Source organism: Rhynchophorus ferrugineus, unplaced genomic scaffold (assembly GCF_030347505.1).
Source record: "Rhynchophorus ferrugineus isolate W39M unplaced genomic scaffold, kcgeb_rfMv2 rfM1, whole genome shotgun sequence".
Lineage (NCBI taxonomy): Eukaryota > Metazoa > Arthropoda > Insecta > Coleoptera > Curculionidae > Rhynchophorus > Rhynchophorus ferrugineus.
Window position 1 is genome coordinate 91,388,063 of NW_027472580.1, and position 25,821 is coordinate 91,413,883.

The 25,821-nt window shown below is 33.0% G+C and overlaps 6 non-coding genes across 6 annotated transcripts; 5 read left to right on the forward strand and 1 right to left on the reverse strand.

Moving 5' to 3' along the window:
* Window positions 1-2,070: 2,070 nt before the first annotated feature.
* TRNAL-UAA (transfer RNA leucine (anticodon UAA)) lies at window positions 2,071-2,154 on the forward strand. The gene has a single exon. It is a non-coding gene; the product is annotated as a tRNA-Leu (tRNA).
* Window positions 2,155-2,858: 704 nt separating this feature from the next.
* TRNAL-UAA (transfer RNA leucine (anticodon UAA)) lies at window positions 2,859-2,942 on the forward strand. Its single transcript has one exon. It is a non-coding gene; the product is annotated as a tRNA-Leu (tRNA).
* A 702-nt stretch (window positions 2,943-3,644) lies between these two features.
* TRNAL-UAA (transfer RNA leucine (anticodon UAA)) lies at window positions 3,645-3,728 on the forward strand. The gene has a single exon. It is a non-coding gene; the product is annotated as a tRNA-Leu (tRNA).
* Window positions 3,729-4,431: 703 nt separating this feature from the next.
* Window positions 4,432-4,515, forward strand: TRNAL-UAA (transfer RNA leucine (anticodon UAA)). Its single transcript has one exon. It is a non-coding gene; the product is annotated as a tRNA-Leu (tRNA).
* Window positions 4,516-6,325: 1,810 nt separating this feature from the next.
* TRNAL-UAA (transfer RNA leucine (anticodon UAA)) lies at window positions 6,326-6,409 on the forward strand. Its single transcript has one exon. It is a non-coding gene; the product is annotated as a tRNA-Leu (tRNA).
* Window positions 6,410-21,107: 14,698 nt separating this feature from the next.
* Window positions 21,108-21,191, reverse strand: TRNAL-UAA (transfer RNA leucine (anticodon UAA)). Its single transcript has one exon. It is a non-coding gene; the product is annotated as a tRNA-Leu (tRNA).
* Window positions 21,192-25,821: the final 4,630 nt, after the last annotated feature.

Below are 25,821 nucleotides of genomic sequence, written 5' to 3' on the forward strand. Positions count from 1 at the left end.
TTTTCGTTCCCTGTGTTGGTAATTGTCAGCAGTGGACCATAAATCCATAACAAAAAGTTTCATACTAATATGTCAAACATTTGTGAACAATTCCACTATTTGTCAACTTCCACTTCTTTGCGTAGAGGATTTTTTCCATACTGAAGGCGTTATTGTAAACAATGCCTCTTTCTGCAGTTAATTTATTTTTCAGGTCTGCTTGTAATAAAGGTAATATAGTTTAATCACATACATTTGATATATATATATTTGCCGAGTAACCAAACACTAACAACTCCAGGAATAAAATCGTACGGCTTCCACTATGAACAATAATATATCTGCAATGGATTATTAAACATTATTAGAACTAAAAAAACCTGATAAAACATTATTCTAACTTTTACCTTTGTCCATCAACTTTTGTTGTTTTGACACACTTTATTAGTGTTTTTTTAAGAGAGGCCCAATGTTCCCTTTTGAACTACCCATGTTTCGTTTAAATGCAATAATTGCAATAATAAAACTTTTATTTACGTCAGTGTTATGAATGAGAAAATTGTGCTTATTTTATTCGGTCCAAATAATGTGAACATCTCCACTCTTACCCTGGCCGCGAGCCCATATATACGGATGGCTCCAAATCTCGCTTGGCAGTATTTGTGACGGACAACCGAACATTCCCTTTCAGGCTCCCTGAACAAGGTTCAGTATTGACCGCTGAACTCAATATACTCGCGATATTCACATATTTATTCTACATCACAACACAATCCTTCAAATGTTGGGTAACCGTGACCGACTACCGAAATGCTCTCAAGTGTTCCTTGGGACAGAAATTCAACAATACCCTGATAACCGACAAGCTGAATGGGATCAGAGAAAGTTTACTGTGGATCCCATCTTACGATGTAATACTTGGAAATGAGCGCGCGGGTAGTGCGGCTAAATCGGTAGCCTTTTCCCCCCGTCACGAATATTTGTGTTTATACTGACCTTATCCCATTCGTTCCTTGTGTCACAAAGAACGAGGTACAACGTCGTTGAACCCATAACTGGCACTTTGAGGTTAAAGCGGATTTTGTTTTCTCTCTTCGCATTCCTTCCCTTCGTCACCATATCGTAGCTTTGAATCGACTGAGATTGTGCCACTGTCGGTCAGCTGATGACTTGAAGCCCGTGTGCTCACTATGAGTTTAGAGGTAACTCTAAACTTCTCTTCTTCTTAAGGTTCTCCTTAACAGGAGAAAATACAGACAAACTCTAGAATTTCTACAAAAAAAAATCGATTTTCTTCATAGAATCTAGCCTATGCTAAGTTACGTGTTACCGACCAAATAATCATAACCACTTCCTGTCCACAGTCCTGTATTTACTTCCATTTTTAAATTGCATATACACTATTCATAATTCTAGCCCCCCTAGCACCTTCTTTTATTTTATTTATGCTTTCAAAAGTGGCATACTCCTAAAAGCTGTGTCTGTAAATGTAGTTCCATTAGACCTCTTGGTGGATTAGTTTACACCATTTAAATCCCTTTTTTCCTGGCAGTATATGACTTACAGCCCGCAAAGAACTTCCTATCGCTAACTTTTCTATGAATACTTTCCAGGCTAATAGTATTATTTGAAAGAGTTGTATTATATCATGTTTTTATACATTTCATAAATTTGATTACACATTAGGTGAACTTGATTCGGCACCCACTTCCTACTCTGCCGCTCTCAGTGTTTATATTAACATTAAGTACAGCTCCAACACGCAGACAAATATTTTCAATAAAACTCCAACAACTTAATATTTAATAGTATCAACAATTATCTCCATTATCCACAGATATCCCTATATATAAAAAACTATAGATAATATACAAGAACTTAACAATATCGACTAATAGAAAAGTGGTTCAAAAATACAGCTTAAAATCACAAAATCTGTATATGTCTGTTTTGCATTGCGAAAAAATGCAAAAGCATGATGTGTGCAAAAATTAATAAGTGCAATTTACGAGTAGAAATATTAACTAGAATGTTTATTTTGTCAAAATGTGTGTGCCGAAGAGCAAAATACCCTAATTATAATGAAACATAGTCAGGTTGGCCGAGCGGTCTAAGGCGCCAGATTTAAGCTCTGGTTCTCGAGAGGGAGCGTGGGTTCGAACCCCACACCTGACAATGCTTTACTTTTTTTACAATAAACGGCAGAAATAAACATTCAAAATAAATTTAATAAGATTCTTATTTAGAAGAACAATTTTAATATTATTAATCTACATCAGCATATAGATCTAAAAAGGTTTGTGTTATTACTATTAAATACTTATCATTTTTTTAACTTACATTTTAAGTTTTTTTAAAACCCTTTTGTTATTTTATAGTTGTTGTTTAATAGTTTGTTCATCTATTGATTCTCACATACTTATAGACTAGCTCAGTGCTAAATCATAACAAATATAATCTATTTAAGCACTAAGGAATATAGCTCTTTAGTTGTTCGTAAAGCTCATCAACTGTCTATTGGCATGAATGAGAGGTATACACTATGTTCTTGGAAACAATACCAATTTTCCAATGAAAACTACTAAATTTTATATTATGTACTACCAATATATAACGTAATACAATTATATAATAGTTACTACCGTAAGAACATCTGTGATACCAAGACCTATTACCAATTAAATTTTTAAAACCTAGTTCCTTATTTTCTTAGTTTTAACCAACAAATTTAGTTGGTCGATTTAACTTCTTAATATCCGTACACTTTTAAATTTTGTCTATTTTTAATTTTCTTTTAATTAAGTAATCGAGTGTAATACAATCTTTAGTTAACTAACATTAGGTGACCGAGTAATGCACTTGAAGCCCTTCGAAATACAGTCAGGTTGGCCGAGCGGTCTAAGGCGCCAGATTTAAGCTCTGGTTCTCGAGAGGGAGCGTGGGTTCGAACCGCACACCTGACAATGCTTTACTTTTTTTACAATGAATAGTTGAACTAAGCATTCGATATAAATTTAATAGGATTCTTATTTCGACGAACAATTTTGATATTATAATTCTACATCAGCATTATTGATCAAAAATGGATGTGTTATTACTATTAAATACTTACCACTTTTTTAACTTATTTTTTATGTTTTCTGAAACCTTTGTATTATTTTATAGTTGTTGTTTAATAGTTTGTTCATCTATTGATTCTCACATATTTATAGACTAGCTCAGTGCTAAATCATAAAAAATACAATCTATTTAAGCACTATGGAATATAGCTCTTTAGCTGTTCGTAAAGCTCATCAACTGTCTATTGGCATGACTAAGAGGAATACACAATGTTCTTGGAAACAATACCAATTTTCCAATGAAAACTACTAAATTTTATATTATGTACTACCAATATATAACATAATACAGTTATATAATAGTTACTAACGGAAGAACATCTATGATACCAAGACCTATTACCAATTAAATTTTGAAACCTATTTCCTTATTTTCTTAGTTTTAACCAACAAATTTAGTTGGTCGATTTAACTTCTTAATATCCGTAAACTTTTAAATTTTGTCTATTTTTAATTTTCTTTTAATTAAGTAATCGAGTGTAATACAATCTTTAGTTAACTAACATTAGGTGACCGAGTAATGTACTTGAAGTCCTTCGAAATGTAGTCAAGTTGGCCGAGCGGTCTAAGGCGCCAGATTTAAGCTCTGGTTCTCGAAAGGGAGCGTGGGTTCGAACCCCACACCTGACAATGGTTTACTTTTTTTACAATGAACCGGTGAACTAAACATTCAATATAAATTTAATAAGATTCTTGTTTCGAAGAAAAATTTTAATATTATAATTCTACATCAGCATTATTGATCAAAAAAGGATGTATTATTACTATTAAATACTAACCACTTTTTTAACTTATTTTTTATATCTTCTGAAACCTTTGTGTTATTTTATAGTTGTTGTTTAATAGTTTGTTCATCTATTGATTCTCACATATTTATAGAGTAGCTCAGTGCTAAATCATAAAAAATACAATCTATTTAAGCACTATGGAATATAGCTCTTTAGCTGTTCGTAAAGCTCATTAACTGTCTATTGGCATGACTGAGAGGAATACACTATGTTCTTGGATACAATACCAATTTTCCAATGAAAACTACTAAATTATATGTTATGCACTACCAATATATAACGTAATACAATAATATAACAGTTACTAACAGAAGAACATCTATGATACCAAGACTTATTACCAATTAAAATTTTAAAATCTAGTTCCTTGTTTTCTTGGCTTTAACCAAAAAATTTAGCTGGTCGGTTTAACTTCTTAATGCCCGTACACTACTAAATTTTGTCTATTTTTAATTTTCTTTTGAGTAAGTAATCGAGTTTAATATAATCTCCAGTTAACTAACAATTCGTAATCGACTAATATACTTGAAGCCCTTCGATATATAGTCAGGTTGGCCGAGCGGTCTAAGGCGCCAGATTTAAGCTCTGGTTCTCGAGAGGGAGCGTGGGTTCGAACCCCACACCTGACAGTTATTCACTTTTTTTATGTTAAATAAAAATATTCATACAATATTGAAAATATGTATTCTCCAATATTAAATATTTTTAAGTATATATACTTCTAAGAAATTGCGGTATGACCTTGCAAGTCTGAAAATTGGGAATGATAATCGCGAATTTAATTACACCAAGAGTTCCGTATTGTGTTAAAATAATTCTTCATATAACATTTGTTTGTTATTTACACCTATTCGAACTAATCTGATCACATTTTTACTTTTATTTTTACTAGTGATGATAGTGTGAATTTATAGTGATTTTCCATCATGTATTAGTATGGTTTGAACTTTCCATTTCAAACAATTCCGCACTCCTTTATATATCATCGGACCTCCACTGTGTATTTCGCTATCAACACCAAATTCGCCATCTTTAATCATTTAGTACCACTCCTGACAACTTTGACAACAAAAGTTTACAGCACCATGTAGTTCCAAACAATTGCTCCTGGTACCCGAAGAAAAAAATAAATGTCATTCAAACATACTTGGTCTTTAAAAATCAACCTTACGTCAGGACTGCATTCATTATTTTTATAGACAAATAATTATGCTGCTAGGTCCTATATTTTATTTACACACACATTCTACTATATATAAATTATCGCTTGTTCCAAGAATAACCGCAATCGTTATCTACAATCCACTATAACCGCTTTCCGTAGTACGTACAGATACTGTTACAAATATCATAGTTAATTATAATGCCCCATAATAAAGACGACAAATTTATTTTAAATTTGTTAAATAAGTTTAACCGTGCATAGTGAAATAAGAAGGAGGACGACTGGTGCAGCGTTGGTATATCATAAAACTACCCACATGTTCTACAGTTCTCGTTTTTATCACCAAATATTTTCCCGTATACAGACAGAAGCCACGTTGTTTAGTTGCTATGAAAACGATCTCGGACTAGATAAAATACATTTTTGTACACTATAAAAATGACATAATCATTTAACAGTCATTCTTTTATAAAGTGAACAACGGAAACAGATAGTCGGTGGGTTTATCTGAATTGCGATATGTTTTTTAATACAAGGACATTCGGCAAAATTTAGATAGATCATGGTAGGAATTGTATTATTTGCAACTAGCATGCTGGTAAATACATATTTATTCATAATGCAATCTCGGTTTTGTACTAGACAATAAATGAAAGTGCAGATATCCAGGTTTTATGATCGTTACACCAGTTTTTTCGCGGCTTAGCGTTGATTTCCATTATAAAGATTTTCACACACGCAACATTTTCATCACCGTCAGCTTTGTGGTGCTCCCATCGTTCTGTTTTCGACAAAATAATATTACCAAAAAGAGTGTTCGGTTCTGCTGTCACGGCAATTTTATGTTATTTCACCACAATCCGTTTTTATGTTAGTCGGTCTCTGTCAGTTAGCTTTGAGTTTCGCTTATTATTTCTCTTCTTTTATGGTGTTTTGTCATGCTTTGTATATGCTGCCAGTACAGTGGATATTATCTCTCCCGAAATTTGAAACAATTCAGCCGTTTTAGTCACGGATGCTCTCACTAACTAACTCTCAAAGTCTAAGAGATCTCATATATCATTGATCATTTGTATCAAAAATTGTAGAACAAAGCGTACAATACTAAAACATAACCTACAGCCTCATAGTATTTACACGGAAGCAGTGTTGTCTACATACAACAAGAAATACTATATTGTATAATGTTTATGTAAATTTTTCTTTCCCCTGTGTACGTAATTTAATTTGCTGAAAAGGACTAACTCTAGTTTACTTCAAGCCCTTCAAATGCAGTCAGGTTGGCCGAGCGGTCTAAGGCGCCAGATTTAAGCTCTGGTTCTCGAAAGAGAGCGTGGGTTCGAACCCCACACCTGACAAGTTTGCGCAATTTTTTTAAAATGAAAACCTTCAAAAGTTTAATATATTAATAGTTGATATCAAGAGATTAAAACAAAAGATAATTATGTTCACTGCTATCCTGTTATCTTCACAATTTGTACATGAAAAGCAGCTTTTTTTGTTTTATTTCATGGATACATAACTACGTCAATCCAGATTTTATTCTGTTTGAATTTAACTTTAAATCTAGAAAAATGATAAAAACTATTTGTTGCCTCAACAACATAAAAGAACATCGGAATATTACAGTAATATTCTATTTTGGTCACAAAATCTAAATAGAATTATGAAAAAAAATTGTCCACAACGATTATTAAATTCAATTTTCCTCAACTTTAGATTCAACGTCGAAGAATCTTATTTCTCATTAGAAATAACATAAATTTCTCTACTGAAAAATGACTGGTGAGATGTAATAACTAAAGCCATAATAATAAGCAACATATTTTCTTAAATGTGTTGTAGAATGATTAAAGAAAAATGATTTAAGAGAAGCCTAATCTGACGGCTCAAGAATAATAATAGAAAAAAACAAATTGAAAAAATCAAAACATACATTTAAGATGTATAAAAGGTTCCCGGAGTACGGGAGATATACTCGTTACGTTACAAAGTAATCAGTCTATCAATCGATACATCAATCAATCACTCAATCATTGGCAAGAGAAATTGATGATTATGCACAGGATAAAGTAATTTTTGGCCATCACCTTGTCCGTTGTACTGTTAACCGCTTTTTTTATTACCATTATTTAATTATAGACCATCGAAACTGATTTATGGTTCTGCGTTTTCGACTACCAGAATAAATTAGTGAGCTGTTCGGTTTGGTTTTTAGTGTTTTAGAAACAATTTGCTTCGCTGATCTCGACAATATAATTAATTTTGTCCTTTTGATACGTTATATAGTTATTATAAAGATATTAGGTTGCAAGGATATCAAATATTTATTTCGGAAAATGTATAACAGGACTAATTGTTACGGATATGTTATCTACTCTATTTGTATTCTGTATGACAATAATTTCGAGAGAACAATGGATATGAGGTTACAGTTCCTGTTACATTCTCTGCATAACATATTTTTCATTATATCAAAAATGATAAAATATACTGTGATTCCCCATAGTCAAGTATATAACCTCCAGCAACCAGGCCAGTGATTAAACAAGCCTAGTGGACAATAAGTATTTCTTCTATATAGATATAGAAGATCACTTCAAAAAGTGATATACTTTGCGAATCACCAGGTGTATCGAAAAGTCATCACCGGTTTTGCTAAGAGATGTTGCTAATGCAATATGATTTGACACATGTCATTTTATTCAACAGCCATCTCAAGCCTCAAAGATATACATGCCATAAAGTATATATAAAGGTTTTACTTAATTAGGCGATACCAAGGAAATGGTTTGCGTGGTCCATTCAATGGCGACTCTGAGACCACTTTTTTTATTGGTTCATTAGAATTGGCTTACAAAGGCATTTGATTGGCTCATTTCTATAACGCCATGGTTTGTCTCAATTTGCCTACGTGGCAATTTTTGTGTGCCTGATAAAATACAATTAACATTTTTGTGTCTTAACTATAATCACTATTATTTGATTATAATGTATCTTCGTCCTTAAAAGTGTTACACTAGTGTATGTGCGGATATAAAAATATTGTTTTTAGCTGGTACGTATACAATTATTTATATAAAGCCTTTGTGTTCATATATATTATTATTTACATGAATACAACAGAAGAAATCATGAAAATATTGTCCACAGTTTAAACACAAATTGTGTTCAAATGGGGCGATGGCAAAATTAGCTTGAAGGTAAATGTGATTATACTACAGGAAAATATTTTGTTAACCTTTAAAAATCTGTTTGTAAAGTGCCATCAATAAAAAAACATAATTATTTTGAAGGGCTCCATTTAATTGACACAATGGTTTTTGGCTTAAGGCTTCTTAACCAAGATAACCTTTTCAACAAGGATGTTAAGAAAATACATTAATACAAAATAATATAATACAATTTGTAGACCAACAAGATAAGCTTGATTTTGTAGATAAGAGATTATCATGGATGTTTTATTTTATTGTTAATAATGGATGTTTAAGCTACCTTTTGAACTCGATTTTACCATAATAAGGGCACAGCAATAATTTTTATCTATATCATACATTTTAATTTATTGTTAAGTATTGCTTTTTGGTATATTTCTCCATTCTGACGAATACTGACTGAACTGTTTTAATTATTAGTTCCTTAATTTTCACAATTATATTGTAGTAATAATTATATCTTGTCTGAATACATTTTGAACGAGTGAATAAAATATTAACAAACACAGCTTTTTTCAGTATGAGGAAAAAAAGAGATTTTGGAAATCCTATTTTGGAAACCCTGACTGAAAGAAATCATGGTTATCATGCAAATTATTTGAACGCAATGGAGAACTAGAGGAATATGCTCGCAAACTTTTTATGAAGCATATCAAGCATCCAAAATCGGTGGCAAAAGTGTGTAGAGCACGGAGGTGAGTACATTGAAAAATGTTAAATGTTTAGCTTGTGTACACTATTGATCAATAAATTTAATTTACAAAATTATTGTTATATACCTTTATTTTTTATTCCCGCTCGTGTATCTCAAGCGTTTGCTAACTATTAATATAATCATTTGAGTTCTGCAGTGTTTTTCCCACTGCTATACCTATCTATATCATTTTTAATTGAAGTAACAGAGACTTATCAATATCATAGTTCTGTGTGATGCAACCAACGTTTTAATATTGCTACTTTCGTAAAAAAAATTATGTTATGTTACTCTGAATCAGAATCCTTGCATCGCTGTAATACATCTTGCCATTCGTATACGTCTCATTCTCTTAAGTCTTGTCTTTTCGTACGGGTTTTCAGTCGGCAGAAGAAATTAGAGAACGACGGTAAGGGACTTTCAAGGAAATGTACGAAATAGATTTGAACTAGTGGAAAAACGATGTCTCACTATAGTTTTATAGAAAATGGTCAGTAATAGAGCTGTATAGACACATCTCACCCACTAGAATGCCTTAATCATTATATCCAAATGGAATATGATATTAAACATATGTATATAGTTATATATACCAATCTCTCATTGTTTTTTGATGTTGATGTTGTTTTTTGTCTTACTTTTGTCTAACTTAGTTTGTAGCAATTTAATAGTCTAACAAAAGCTGTTGGTGTTTGAAATTAAACTATTTTCAAAAACAATGAAGAAGGTAGTTTTGTATCTGATTAACATAAAAAGTAACATTTCAAAACATACATTATATCGGAGAATCTTCAATTATTTTCTAAAGTATTCAGTAATAGAGCTGTATAGACACATCGGGCCCACTAGAATGCCTTAATCATTATATCTAAAAGGAATATGATATTAAAAATATGTAAAACATCTGGTAAAAGTTCCAACATTGTTGTCGTATTAACGGAAAAGTGCATAGTTAATGTTGTTTTTTCTCCTCTTCATCTCGTCGTTCTCCAAGTCGAAAAATTTACATTATAAACAGCTCGAAAACGGTCTAAAGCTGACAGAGGAATGTCCCTTTCATCTTTTCTCGCTAGTTCTTTATGTTGCGGAATAACAATAAAAACGTCTTTTTCATGAAAAATGCGTCGTTCGGGAGGCATTCCACGGATTTTTCATAAGAGGGAAAAAAGAACAACTGACGAACGGCCGCCTGTCGTATATGTAACAACTTTTTAAAGCGCCGTAATTACATTAGATGTCGCCGTGTTTATTTAGCAGTTTTGTTTACTTAACCTAATTATTTTTTAAACATTGTCATGTTAATTATCTCATTAGATCTGCGCTCGTTCTCAACATTGTTACAATGGAGAAGTGCTTGATTTTATATATTTTCTAGGTTCTTTTAAAAAAACTAGGGACCAGTGGGATATAATTTTAAGGTTTTATTTTTCCAAAAAAAAGGGCTTTATTGCTACCTATTATATATAACAGGTCAATTGAAAAGTCCCCGGCCTACCATAGTAAAATACATATTTTGGGCAAAATTAGTTTTTTTTTCAACATAATTCCCTCCAAGGGTGATACAGTGATTATAGCGACCCTCCAAATTTTCTATACCATTTGTGTAGTACGATTTGTCCTTTGCTTCAAAATAGACCTCGGCGATCGATAGTTTCGGCGATCACCTGTTCATTCGACGAAAATCTCTTGCTAGCTAACATTCTTTTGAGATCTGTGAACAGGAAATAGTCGTTGGTGGTCATATCTGGAAAATACGGTGGATGAGGAAGCAATTTTACAGTTACAATCATAACCACAAAGTACATCTATGCCCCAGTAGAATTCGAGCCCACAACTATGGCAAGAGTAGGAGGGCCGTGTTCCTTTAACCACTGCGCCACCAAGCCGGTTTATTATTATTTCATTTTAGATATTTAAGTAAGTCAAGATATTATTCTTTTATCAAATAAACCTGGTCTTTTATTCAATTTATTGCTTTTCAACGTGTATTTTAGGTGAAAAATATGCACAAAAGATAATAATTATATTAAAACATAAATGCGGTAATGAAAATATATAAATAATACGAAACTAACTACTTAATTTGCCTAGAGATGGAATATATAGGATAAACTGAAATCAAATATGTACTACTTCATTTAATATTCCATGTTTATGATTATAACATAAAAGTAAATAAAATTCATATGTACTTTTATTTAATGCTCTGAAGTTGTTGTAGTTCCGAAAATGATCTTAATCATGATACTTTGGTTGTAAAGCAGAGTGATGTAGTAATTTAAACTTATTAATACTTTACTGATTGTTAAAACTTAGTTAAGTTGCTCCCTATGCTCTATTATTAGAGAATAATGATTAACTTTATAAATTGTGGTGGAATGTCTAGTTTTTATTAAAAGTTGTAATGAATATTTTGTAGTGTGCTAAAATTTTGTCGCAGACTATACGTTTCCACGTACCTAATATATGTCTTTCTAATGATGTATTTAACAATGTTCAGACCCAATCAAAATACACGCACACCGAACAACCATGTTTAAGCCGTCCGATCCTTTAAAAAACTGACACAAATCATATGTAAACGATGAAAGCCGCCGGATCTGTTATGGAAATTTTATTCCGACCTGGGGCAGGGGTGGTGGCTGGCTGTTCGACGGGGGTCCAGGGGACGTGGCACAAAAAGCGAGAATTAGTGTCAAAATAGATCGTAAATCTGTATTAGACTGATCTGGCGGTGGTCGCGAACAAAATAGAAGCAAATCCAATAAAAAGGATGTGGCGATCACAACTGCGGCTGACAAAAAAATGAGCTTGAGGCGGCCTACCGCATTGGCGATGACTGTATATTTAGTAGTTTTAAATGCTATCAAAATGGGTTTTAATGTTAGAATAATGAATACATAAAATCAATTAAAGAAAAAAACCGATAATTATTAAATGAAAATGTATTTAAAATAATTTATCAAAATTATTACTTAATAAATGTGGATTGGCTCCAATAACAGGTCATTTGAAAAGTCCGGAGCCAGACACATAAATGGCGCTACTAGACTTAAATTCATATGTTTTTTAGTTAGCCCTAACCCTCAAAAGATGCGTGTATAAATTTGACAGCTGTCGGATCATTAGTATGTGAATTATAACGCTTTGAGTGAAGCAACTTTTGTTATTGTGAAAAAAAAATGATAAAAAGGAATTTTACGTGTTGATAAAATATTGCTCTTTGAGGGGCAAACTATATTTGAAGCAGAAACTTGGCTTGTTGCCGAGTTTCCGGGCACTGCCTCAGGAAAATCAACCGCCAAGGTTTGGTATGTTAAGTTTAGACATGGTGAAATGAGTACCAAAGATCGTGAACGCAGTGGATACCCTAAAAAGGTTATTACCAACGAAAGCGTTTAAAAAATACACAAAATGATTTTGAATTACTGTAAATTCAAATTAAATGAAACAGCAGACACTCTAAAACTATCAACTGAACGTGTACATCATATCATTCACCAATATTTGGGTATTTAAAAGCTCTCTGCAAAGTGCCGCGGGAGCATGCTTTTAACCAAAAATAATGACGAGTTGATGATTCGGAGAGGTGTTTGAAGATGATCAAGCGTAATAAACCCGTGTTTTTGCATCGATATGTGACAACGGATGAAACATGGCTCCATCATTTCACTCCCAAGTCCAATCGACAGTTATCTGAGTGGACTACACATGATGAACACGCTCCACACAGTGGGAAAACGTAACAGGCGGCTGGCAGGGTTATGGTGTCTGTAATTTGGGATGCACATGAAATAATTTTCATTAACTACCTTGAAAAAGAAAGGACCATCAACGGCGATTACTACATACGATTATTGGACCGCTTGAAGGACGAAATCGTCGAAAAACGGCCGCATGTGAAGAAACAGAAAGTGGTGCTTCACCAAGACAATGTACCATGTCACAAGTCAGTGAAAACGAAGGCAAAAATTCATGAATTGGGCTTCGAATTGCTTCCTAATCTCCGTACTCTCCAGATTTGCTTCCCCCGGCGACTATTTTTGTTCTCAGTTCTCAAAAGAATGCTCGCTAGGAACAATTTTTGGTCGAATGAAGAGGTGATCGCCGAAACTGAGGCATATTTTGAAGCAAAGGACAAATAGTACTACCAAAATGGTATCGAGAAGTTGGAGGATTGGAGTTGGGGTTGGAGGGATAATCAGTGTATCATCCTTGAATTATGTTGAATAAAAAAAACTAATTTTACCATAAAAATGTGTTTTACTATGACCATTTCGCACGAACTGAATCCAACGTAATTATACTATGCCGAAGACAAAATTTGACTCGCCCCATGGATTTCCTCATAGTTAAAGCGCTGTCAGTGACTTTATATGGGGTAACGCCAGCGTCCAATTAGCGTTAAACAAAATCACGACCGCAAAAGGGGAAACCGAACGAAAATAGCTTTCGCAACGAAAACTCGGGCCGAAGTCGGCATTCTGGTTACCTCACGTCGCCGTCACTGCGACGTCGATTATTCCTAACCGGCTATTAAATGCCGCAATAGTTACATGGGCCGATGCCGCGCGAAAAGTAAAAGTCTCTAACGAGATTTTGACCGAAAATGTCAAAGAAACGTTTTGGCATTTGTAGATCAACGGTCGTATTTCATTCCGCCGTATCGCTATTATCTTAATAAATGATCTGACACCGATCGAGGTGTTATTGAACATTTAATTAATTTTAAGTGATAAAGAATGCCACAACAATTGGGTCTGTCTTTGTACAGCCTGTCCTAGGGTCCTAGATCATACAAAATTTAATCTGGTAAGTGCCAAATGGTCTTTTGCTGATGTCGCTTCAGGTTCGGGATAGTGTGGTGTTTTGCGGGCGACAGAGACCGTGGGTTACGACTGAGATTGTCGTAGTTGGTTATCTACTGAGATTTGTGGATGGCTAGGGATTTTAACAAAATGTTATCGTATTCTAAGGCCCCTAGGGAGGACATTACATCGAGCATATTCATGAAACTCTTCACGAACGAGATGCCTAATTCCAGGTGAGCGTTGGCGGCCCTCAAAACCATGGGGCATTGAGTAACGCGCGGCCTTTTTTGAATTGGAACACTTGAAGTAGTGCAAGTTGTCTCTCAAAGACGTACCCATACCATACCTGTGCTCCGAAGAGGTAGACTATACGTTATCATTTTGTACAAAGTCGCTTTCTGGAGGATTGGGAGTTTATTCTTTCTGCAGAAGAGTGGGAAGAGTAGATTGTACACGCCATTGCCTTTGCAAATAGCGTGCTGGATTCGGGCTGACCATTGAAACCTGTGGTCGCACTGAAAACCGAGTTATGATACCTTCTGGAGCCAGTGGTTAGGAATTTTATCGATTTTGTAGGCGAGAGGCGCGGAACTCCTTCTTGCGTTGGAACAGAATAGCTTGAATTTTGCACGGCTTTATCTGCAGCCGCCAACATTTGTATCACGCAATCGCCTGGTTCAGTTGGACTTGTCTCTCGCGAATAGCGTTGGGATTGTAACAGGGTGTGAAAAAAGCTCGGAAAGGAAATCAGCCATGTAAATATTGAACAGGGCAGGGGCTCAGAGAAATTACGTTTTGATTTTGAAAATGGAATATTCATTATTCAACACTAACTGACCCAGCGAACTTTGTAACACCAGATTCTAGCGACAAATCCATGAAGATGTTACCTTTTTACTACGCTTAATTTAAAATTATATTATCGTAATAAAATTTCAATTAAGCATTGATTCATATTCAACAATTCATATTTATTCATAATATAAATTTTCAGTGAATATCACTTTATCGAGACAGTCTGTTGTAGTTCAATATTGCTACATTGGATAACTAGCAGAGCTTTGTAAATAGTAAACCTAAACGAGTGTATTTGAATGCCTTCAGTTTGAGTGCAAACATAGAGAAAAAATCAAAGTTATAGATGAACGCATACAATTAAACGCCTGATGAACAACAGTGAATAATAATGCATAATATTCTACGTATTTTGAGGTTAATATTGACACAGAGTTCCATAATTAGGTTTGAAATGCAAAAAATTATTCTGAAATGATTATCTGTGCACAACAGCATGTTACTAAACCATATGTACTTCAAAATAAAGCCCTGAGAAGTACCAAAAAATGGTACCACAAGAAAAATTACAGCAAGATCTCCAAATAGAAAATTCGAACTGACATTGTGGAAATTAAGAAATCAACAATAAGATATGAGGAAAGACTCCACTGCTATGTTAAATAGGACACATAGTCATGTAGTTGTGTAATTGCTAGATAAGTGCTAATAATAATAAATGCTAAATAATAAAGTGCTAAATATTAGTGCTAATTAATATAGTAATTGTTAAAATATATCCTCAGTTATAAATTCAGGAAAGTGGTATCGTTCTCATGACATAATACTAAGAACTGGTATACCAAAACAACAGAACATTTGATTTTTGACATGCAACTACTATATATATATATATATATATATATATATATATATATATATATATATATATATATATTATAAATTATAAATATTAGTTGGTAAATACAAATTTACAATATTTTAGACAAACTGTATATATCAGAGGATATATGTATATATGTATAGTATATATGTCAGAAATCTAGTGGATTAAGTAATACTGGTAACCACTTCGGACAAACGACTTCAACGGAAACCGTTATCTGAGCGTATCGACCACAGAAACAGCGTCAAGTCGAGGACATTTCTAGACAGTCACAGAAACGAATTTAATTAGTGCGCAATTTGTTATCTAAATCATCAATTAATAAAATTGTGAAACAGAACCAGTTCGATTGTGGTTTCAGTAGGTCGTTCAAAACGATAAATTCAATGATGCAATGTGGATTCCGCGTTTGTTCCCTCGAAGCCAGGGTACATTGACATAAAATTGAAATAAATCACTCGACTTTTTCGCATGTAGAATAACAGAACTGACCCAGAAATTGTCGACCGAATCGAGCGTCTTCGGTTAGTTCCAAATAGCGATAAGTGTGACATAATCTTTTAATAGCTCTTGTGTTAAATAAGGTGGAAATTAATCATATACTCTTACGAGATAACAAAACGCGTAAAGTGGTTATAAATGATCGATTTAAATGACATACGTTCGATGTCTAATAGTTCAAGTGATATTCCATATAAACTAATATGGGGCGCCGATTTCACCGGCGTTATACATCAAGAAGCAGCTTAAAGATTATGGTTATTTAGATTTAATTAACAGTTATATAATCTTCAGTAAAGTAAGAAACAGTTTTTTTTGATAACATCTTTATTAGGTATGCTTAGTTCAATCTTAATTATAAATTAATTTATTACTACATTTCATTTGTACTTCAATTAATTCACAAGTAAGACGAGTGCCAGATAAATACATTAATATGTACACTAAAGGAATACACTTTATATAAGTTCGTATGATTTGGTTAGCTTCAATCTTCTGATATCCTGCGTGTTTTCCAGTAGTTGTATTGCTTCCACGTTAGTATGATTTAGTAATAATCTTTTTTCGTATTTTAAGGCAAAATCTTGGATCCATTTGATTTCCAGGTCATCGTGCAGTGTTTCGTTTGTTACGTAGCGATAGGCATTGGTAATTAATCCAAGAATTTTGTGTTGACAGCGTTGGTTACCAATTGATTTGAATTTTTTTTGTTTACAATATTGACTAATATAAAATATTAATTTATATTAAAGCTAATATAAAATTTAAAATATTAACACAAGATATGTCAAGGGCTCTATAAATTCAATAAATTAAATTTAAAAACAAATTTCTACATTTGTAAATATTGTTTTGATATATCTACAATAATCTCTAATTCCATTCTGAACAATAATATTAAAAAAGCAAAATATCATGAAAATTCTGTAATATATATTTGTAACACAACTTTTGATTAAGTAAACGATTTGTTTAAATTATTAACTTACAGCTATCATTTCAAGTTCTATAGTCCAATTAAAATCCGATCTTTTGAATAGATTAATGAGCAATTTTATTCTAACTTAAATTATTACGTGATACTTAAACTGAAATATCACTACTTCCTACTAGTAGATTATTAACTATTTCGCCTTGTATTCTAGTACTCTAAGTACCTTAAGTTAACATGTGGCAGAACACACGCAATAATCCACTTAGCACTCTTGAGGCTTCATCCTCTTGCGTCTTCTTGTTAGGTTTATGTTGTCCAAGAGCTGGATAGCATCAACGTTCACGAGGCTTAGTAATATTTATTCGTGGAAAATATGGCTGGAGTTTAGTCAACAATATCCATGTGAAAGACTCGTACTAGGATTAGTATTAACGATGTTCCTTAGTACTTTATTCTGGAAACACTGGATCACTTGGATATTGCTCTTGTTAGCACAACCCCAGAGTTGAATGCTGTAGGCTTAAATGAGTTTCATGATTTGCTTATATAGGGGCAGCTTATTATACGCGGACAACTTGGGATGTCAAGTATCCAATACATTATCTTCAGTTTAACGTTAGGCTCTTCTCGTTTCATTTTAACATCAACTTTCCAGTAGAGTCTATCTAAGATCATTCTGAAATACTAACTGAATCAGCAAAATGGATAGATTATTCTACGTGGTAAGCATTGCTTCTGATTATTGATCAAACTTACATGTACAACCGTACTTTTGTTGAGGTTGATACGCCAAGCTTCAGACTAAGTATTCAATTTGTCATTTTAACTTTGGAATATTTCAACAGCTTCCTCATCATGCAAGATCAGAATTCAAAGAGGAGTACTATAGATCAAATTTGAAGCAGCCTTCAGCTGTTCAGCTGCGTGATGAAAAATTATTGAGATTATTTATCGTTACTAATACCATTCTTGCAACGAACTTACGAAGGTTAGGATGTTTCCCAAAAGAGTTCAGGCCATTGTGCCAAACTTACGAAGCATCGGAAACTTCTTCGACTTTATTTATCCTCTATTTATTCTATAAACATCATGGTGAAAGTGTTGGGTTGTAATGATTTAAAAAAAAAACTGAAAACAGTTGTCTAAATTCAGCGAGCATCTACAAGAATTTTATTATATAAGTCATCCAATCCTAGTAGATTTTCTAAATCGATTAACCATCTGGATTGACTATTGATTCTATTTCCTACTGACAAGACATTTGAAAACGTATAGATTCCTGAATAGTCTCAAAAGAAGATACATTTTCTCATTTCATTTGATCTACAAGTTAAATTCGAATGGTATAAGAGTGGATAGGCTTCAAAAACCCCAAAAAATTAGCAACCATTTGACCAGCATAAGCTAACTATATCTTACAGTCAAACATACATTTTAATATAACTAATTTTAACTAAGCGATATTTGAGTCTGTATAGTTATAGGTACAGATAGATAGAAGGAACTGCTTTACTGTTATATATATGTAATATGCAAATTGTACAATATAATAGTACGATGACAAAAGAAAAATTGAAATAATAAAAATATTGTTGATGCTAGAAGAATGTTTTCTGGGAAACACAGTGATTTTAATGAGACTGGCGATTTATTTAATCTGATTATAAGAGGGAAGAGTGCCAGTATCTTGCTGGATTGGATCGATAGTTTTAGACAGTCATAATGAATCTCAATGTATGTATAACTTTTTGTAGCCACTTAATGGGAAATGTCCAAATCAGTAAATTGGTTTCAGTTTGGGAACATTTACGAAAGAATTTTTGGGAATTAATTTACAACTTCCAAAATATACTCATTCGATTATTACACTTAGCTGCTCTTGGAATTTGACATGAATATATTTGGACGATATAGAGCAGAGAATACGCCGCCATCTGTATTTTGTGCGAAATGAATTTTTGACTGTTTCAAATATACTGCTAGTCAACATAACTGAAAGGATCGACATCCAAAAACCTCTTCTTGGATACCGTTTTCTATTATCACTGCTTCAGCGACAGCCTAAATAATTACTTTCCAAACAACTTTTGCTAATGAAGGCCGACTGAATAGTAATTTAAGGTTTTTGACTTGAATGAATTTTGACTGAATCTGTCATATATTGATTACACAAGAATATGTTCTAAACAATATTTTAGTCAGACATTTATGAACACCATCCAATATATTGAATAAATTAACTTATAACTATTTTAATTATTCTCCCATATGTAGTTTATAGTGTACTGTTTTTTAATGTTGCCTATAAAAAAATGAGTATCTACTAAATTAAATATCACGCAACTCATTACATACATGAATTTGCAGCTGCGTTCTATTGATATACGCACCTCGTGGTACGTATCAACCCCTGAGTGGACTAAATAAAGGGGTAGCAATCCCCGTGACTATGAGGGCCTCGCTCGAAGAGTACTCGACGCAATAGATACGGTAACAATATCGAAAGTGGCAGTTTTTTTAATTTAACACACTATGATGGGATCAATGGGGGGGCATGTAGTATGAATAGATTTTTAATTTGATCTCCTACATATATGCTAGCCCACGATGGCTTACAAAGGTATCAGTTTTGGGGCTGTTTTAGTGGGGTGTGGTTTTGTTATTGTTATTTTTTTCTAAGCTATAATTTCTGCCTAAACCGATTTTAGGACGATGACCTGGCCGTTTTCGGATGGGCCTCGGAGAGAGAGTTAATTAAAATTGCATTAAAATACCTTCTTTTGGTCGTCTGCCCGATAGACTTAATTATTATTTTATCTTGAACATTTACGCGTTTTAATGGTCGGATATATTTTTCAGTCATAAAATTAATCTCTCAAATATGTAACAAATATAATTATGTTGAATTTTGTCGGTATAATTAGTATTTAAGTATATAAAGACATAGTTATGATGTGAGTATACAAGTTCGTTTATTATAAGTTTTTATAAAATAATTATAAAATAAATGAACAAAAATGTTACCAGACATTAGATATAATAGTTGTAGGTTAGAGTTGTTTTATTATATTTACATTGAACTTTTTTTCACTTCACCCATGAGTTCTAGGCGCGTTTTTTAAGTGGTATCCCCCTGAAGCCTTATCCACTTAATTAAAAATTGTATATCAAAGTAATGTATGTTACTCTCATTCGAGACCTTTTTGCATCTAATTCTTGTGTCCTTCGATGTTGTGTTTACTTGTCAAGTCATCTTGATGTGGCTGTATTTTTTATTTCTTCTGTTACTACCTGTGTACACAATTTTTGATAAATTTAATTACTGAATTTTGCCTAATGCCATATCTACAAAATAGTTAGTATTCATCATCTCCCCATACATTCTAACCTAAAGCTCATGTTTAATTCTGAACAATTACAATCATAACTGTGCACACAAATCTTTCACGCCCTAGAATACCATTTTTTACAGTTTCTATTAATTGTGTGCACACCTTTAGTTGTTTCCACTATCATCACTCTTTCTTAGGAACTTCCAGCATCGCACAGTTTTATCAGGTATCCTCTAAATTTCCTTCAGTCACTTTCACTTTCCGAGTCACTATCCCATTCAATCACTAAAGTGTTAATTTCTAATATGTCTAAAACCTGTTCATGATTTCACCATTTATCAACTACTTCATCTGAATGTCTTATCGAGTTCATCCAAACAGATGATGTTATGGTCGACAATGCTTCCTTCCACATATCCAAACAGTTCTTGATGTCTATTATAATAATTATTATTTAACGTCTTACCCCCCATATAGATATGGACCCCCCAACCAGATTGGATTAAACATACAGTGATAGGGAGGAAATGGTAATAGTATGTGACCATATTGATCAGCCATCTGATCTACTGTTCTTTTTTCTAGCTAATTTCTGAAAAGAGTAAATTGCAAAAAAAAGCAACGAAACACTTCATTTATATTTACCTAGTAACAATTTGAAACAGTTATTAATTATAATAAAACTGCAATTAATTATTAATAAATAGTATGACTTACAAACAACAAGCCTAATCAAATGCTATTGTAATTTACCTTTTCCCATCAATGTTTGTTGTTTTTACATAATTTCATTAAAATATTTAATATTTGTGTATAGATAATGTTTCTAACCAACAGGACATGCTATAGGATTGCTTATTCCTTATCCACTTTTTTTTGAATATTTTTATTTAGGTGTGGGGTTCGAACCCACGCTCCCTTTCGAGAACCAGAGCTTAAATCTGGCGCCTTAGACCGCTCGGCCAACCTGAATGTGTTTTTAAGGTCTCCAAGATTATTACCCGACTGTTGACAGTTACTTCATTACTTAATTAAGAGTTCATTAAAAATAAAATTATTTGAAAGTGTACGAACTTTAAGAACTTAAATTGATAACAAAGCAGAATTCATTGGTCAAGATGATAATTAAAAGTTTTTCTTTCTTTATTATTTAATTAATATATTGTTACTGGTCGTTTCCGCCTAACCTACAATTTGTCTTTATGGTAACTTAAATCTAGGTATATAACTAGGAGGACCCATCGGCACTATCTTAGTCTCTGGCGAAATAATGTTTATACATGTTACTGCTGAAGTTTTTAATATATGCACCTCACTACACAACACTACACAAGATCAGATGGTTTGATTCTTTTGAGTCTGTGTCCTGTTCTGGTGGTACCCAGTAGTTGTAATATTTCATTATTCGTTTGAGAATGGAGTCTTGCCTCATGCCCCCTTGCAATTCTCTTGATTTCTTGACTTACTGTGGCTATCTGAAGGTCTCTTATATAGGTAATCAGTCCTATGGTATTTGGGTGCACCCACAATACCTCTCAGGACTTTGTTCTGAAAAATTTGTGTTTGATTTATGTTACTCTTTGCAGAACATCCCCATAATTGAATTCCATTTGTCCATATAGGTTTTAGTATTTGCTTATATAATAGCAATTTATTATATACTGATAATTTTCTTCCAATTACCCAGTACATTTTCCTATATTTCAATTCCAGTTCTTTCCTTTTCTTCTTTATATGTTCGTTCCAGCGAAGTTCTGCATCGAGGTTCATTCCGAATAATTAAAAGTGATTTGTCAAATCCATTTGAGGTATTAATTTTTCATCATATCAATGGACGCTATTGTGTGAAAAACTTTTAAAAACATACATAAAAACAAATACAATGCCTTAAATTGTTCCAGCGATGCAATGTTCGCTAATGCAAACACTATATTCTGTGATACGGGCGTTGAGGCTTGTAGCATTTTCCATGATATAATTCGCACTGCAGATAATGAAAAAGACTATAGTATTAACTACTGACTATCCCCTGCAATTATAAACCTCAATGGTATCGAGTTAGAGCAAGTGCAGTTCATTAAGTATTTATGATCTGAAATACAACAGAAGAAAGTAGCATCTACCGATGAAGTAATAAGCCAAGCCGAGGGTTTACTTTTCTAAGATGGTGCATGTGAACTCTTCCAGGAACTATTACAATCAGGACCAAAATCCGCCTCTTGTTGCCAATTCATCTGTGTAGCTTTGGAAAGTGGAACAAGCATGTTACATTCACTACAACGTCTGTAAGCTCAAGGATTTCTTGCCTAAGGCAAACCTTACATGTGTTAGAAAAACAGCAGTGTTGAACCGACATCGTATCAGAAATGAAGTCAGTCGTTCAAAATGCGACAACCACTGCAAATTTTCCGTATAGTGGTTTAGGCATATCTCTTGAAGGAAAAGTGAATTCCTCCCATAGTTCTGTGCGAAATCGACATTTTGGGTGCAAGACGCAACGAACAGCTCCAAAAATGACACCAAGATCATAAAAAGCGATCAAAATAGGACACTGACATTGTCCGAGGCCAGATCAAATACATTCGTACAACTCTACAATCTGCAGCAATCACCATAAAAAAACGAATTTATGTAGCGAAATTTCATGAGGAATATTCGAATATCTGCGGCACTAAAATTCTTCCCAAAAACCGACTATGGATTGATAATAACGATGTTGTTGTGTCTAGAAATATTAAAGTTTAAGGCCTAAAAATTTAGTTCATGACGCCACATTTTGTCACAGGTCCTACTGTGGGCCAAGAAGACTACTCCCATAGTGTTCTTGTTATGTCAAAGTGGGTTTATATCGCCTGATATCCTCAGAGCTTGACTTAAACACCAAACAGCTCGGCTTGAATGATGTTTTCCATTTTTGCAGTTTCAGTGAGACTCTAGAAATAATACTTCAACTATTTCTGATAATAAGCTCAGAAAACTAATTTGTTGATATTTGAAATCTGTTGATTTTTCTCCCTTTTTCAGATTAACAGCAATATAGGCGCGTTTTCATATTGTTGTAAATTAATGATGGAATTCATTGTTTGTTAACTCAAGGAGCTGCTTCTTAGCATTCGGAAATTTTGAAGTTTCGGATGCTTCAAAGTTATTTAGTTAAGAAGTTATATCGTTAAGATTCTATGGTTTTCTGAGAGTAAGCTCCCGAATTATTATTGCGACAATTTTAGATATATTGTTGATAAAGCAACGTTGGCCCACTTGCTGCTGATTTAAATTACGATATTAATGAGAGTGAATAGGAGAATATTAGTTAAGATATAAATACTCTCTCATTATTATACTTAAATCCTCTTGGAGTTTGATGTGAATATGTTTAGACGATATGGAGCTTGAATGATGTTTTCCATTTTTGCAGCTTCAGTGAGACTCAAGAGAAATAATATTTCAACTATTTCTGATAATGAGCTCAGAAAACTAATTTGTTGATATTTGAAATCTGTTGATTTTTCTCCCTTTATCAGATTAACAGCAATATAGGCGCGTTTTCAGATTGTTGTAAATTAATGATGGAATTCATTGTTTGTTAACTCAATGTGCTGCATTGCTTCATGTGCAGCATTCGGAAATTTTGAAGTTTCGGATGCTTTAAAAGTTATTTAGTTAAGAAGTTATATCGTTAAGATTCTATGATTTTCTGAGAGTAAGCTCCCGAATTATTATTGCGACAATTTTAGATATACTGTTGATAAAGCAACGTTGGCCCACTTGCTGCTGATTTAAATTACTATATTAATGAAAGTGAACAGCAGAATATTAGCTAAGATGTAAACACTCTCCACAAAAGCCCACTGTAGATTGATAATGATGACGATGTTAGTGATGAGAAACATTTATTTCCTAAGAATAAGCAAAAAAATTAAGTCCATCCTTGAACTGCCCCAAAAGCCGATTGTAACTACCATAACTATGAACACTATTTTGATTAAAATACATAAGCCAATTTCTCTGAAGTTTTACTTCACAGTTCCAAAAAAAAAACCTAAAAACTCACTCAGAGGCCTGTTAAATTATATTAAATTATATATATATATATATATATATATATATATATATATATATATATATATATATATATATATATATATATATGAATATATATGAATGTATAATATTTAAAATTATTTTTAATTAGTTAACCAAATATTTTAAAAAGTCTAAATTTTAAATTTCTATCAGCCTAGCCTTATTATCCACCAAAAAAAAACGTCCAGATTACATTTAGAGACACACTAAATCCTACAGTGATTCGAGAATAGTTTATATAAAACTCATCTGACTGAATTGACAAAACATCACGACCCCACATAGACCAAAAACGAATTGTTTTGTTCGGCGAGGTACCAAATCTCGGTTTCTATAAAAAATTAATGGTGCTATTTAAACCCTCTCGTAAGCCCCACTCTATACGAGATAAAGGACACCCCAGCGCCGGAATAAAAATACGGGATATAGCGCTCACCCCTGTCTGAAGTAGATGCGGTCTTGAACATGCTAATTCGCTACGCACGACACGTCTATAGGGTGAGCCAAACAAAAAATTACGTTCGATTTTATTTATAGTTACTAGGGGGGATAATAGTTGTGATTTCAGCAAACCAGGGTACTGAATAATATTCTGTTCATCCATGTAGACTACGTTCAGTAGGACAGTTCAAGTTTAAAAGTGTTGATACATATTTATATATAAAATTCGTCCTAATTTCAGTGGGTTTAATTTTTTGTATAAAATTTTTAAACACACCTCTAACGTAAAGCATACTAAACAGTTATATTTGGACTCTCGAATTCCCTTTGAAGTATCTCTTTTGAGTGTTGTTTAGCTTGTTTTTCTAACTTTATACATTAATATGATTTTCGCCACTGAACACTGCTTTATTTAATGTATGTATAGTACATGAAAATGCAACTTTTTATTTATAATTAGGCATTAACTTAAGGTTAATGAATATTTAATAAGCAAGGGCATTCTGATATAGAATGAATACTGAATAGAATATATGAATACTGACGTATAGAATGCTGTGCTGAAAATAAAACATAGAAAGACTTATTAAATTACATTTATATTAAAATTTAAAACCAACGATGTGCAATTAATAAATTACAGACCATACGATTATAAGCTGCGTCTCTGAATTTGTGTGTCTCTGAATGTCTGAATTGCACAGCTATTTAGTATATATCTTATACAAATTTCTTCATTTCTAATATGATCTCGAAGATAAACATGTATAATTAGTGTTATACATTATGTATAAAAGACTTTATGCAGACTTGCAGACTTATACAGACTATGAGAGTGTCCATGTCTCAGAGCTATATATGATTGGCAAAATAAGCGTTCAACAGAGACCGATTTTATTATCTATTGTAATATATCTGTTTTTTTTTTGCTTGCGTCATTTTAGAGAAATAACAGCTTGGCCAATTACTGATATCAAGTACTTAAATTCGTGTACCTGCTTGAGCTAAATCGAGCATTCATCAGTTGTTAATATTTTAGCCTTTTCTTTATTACCTATGTATGAAGGTTACTTGAAGC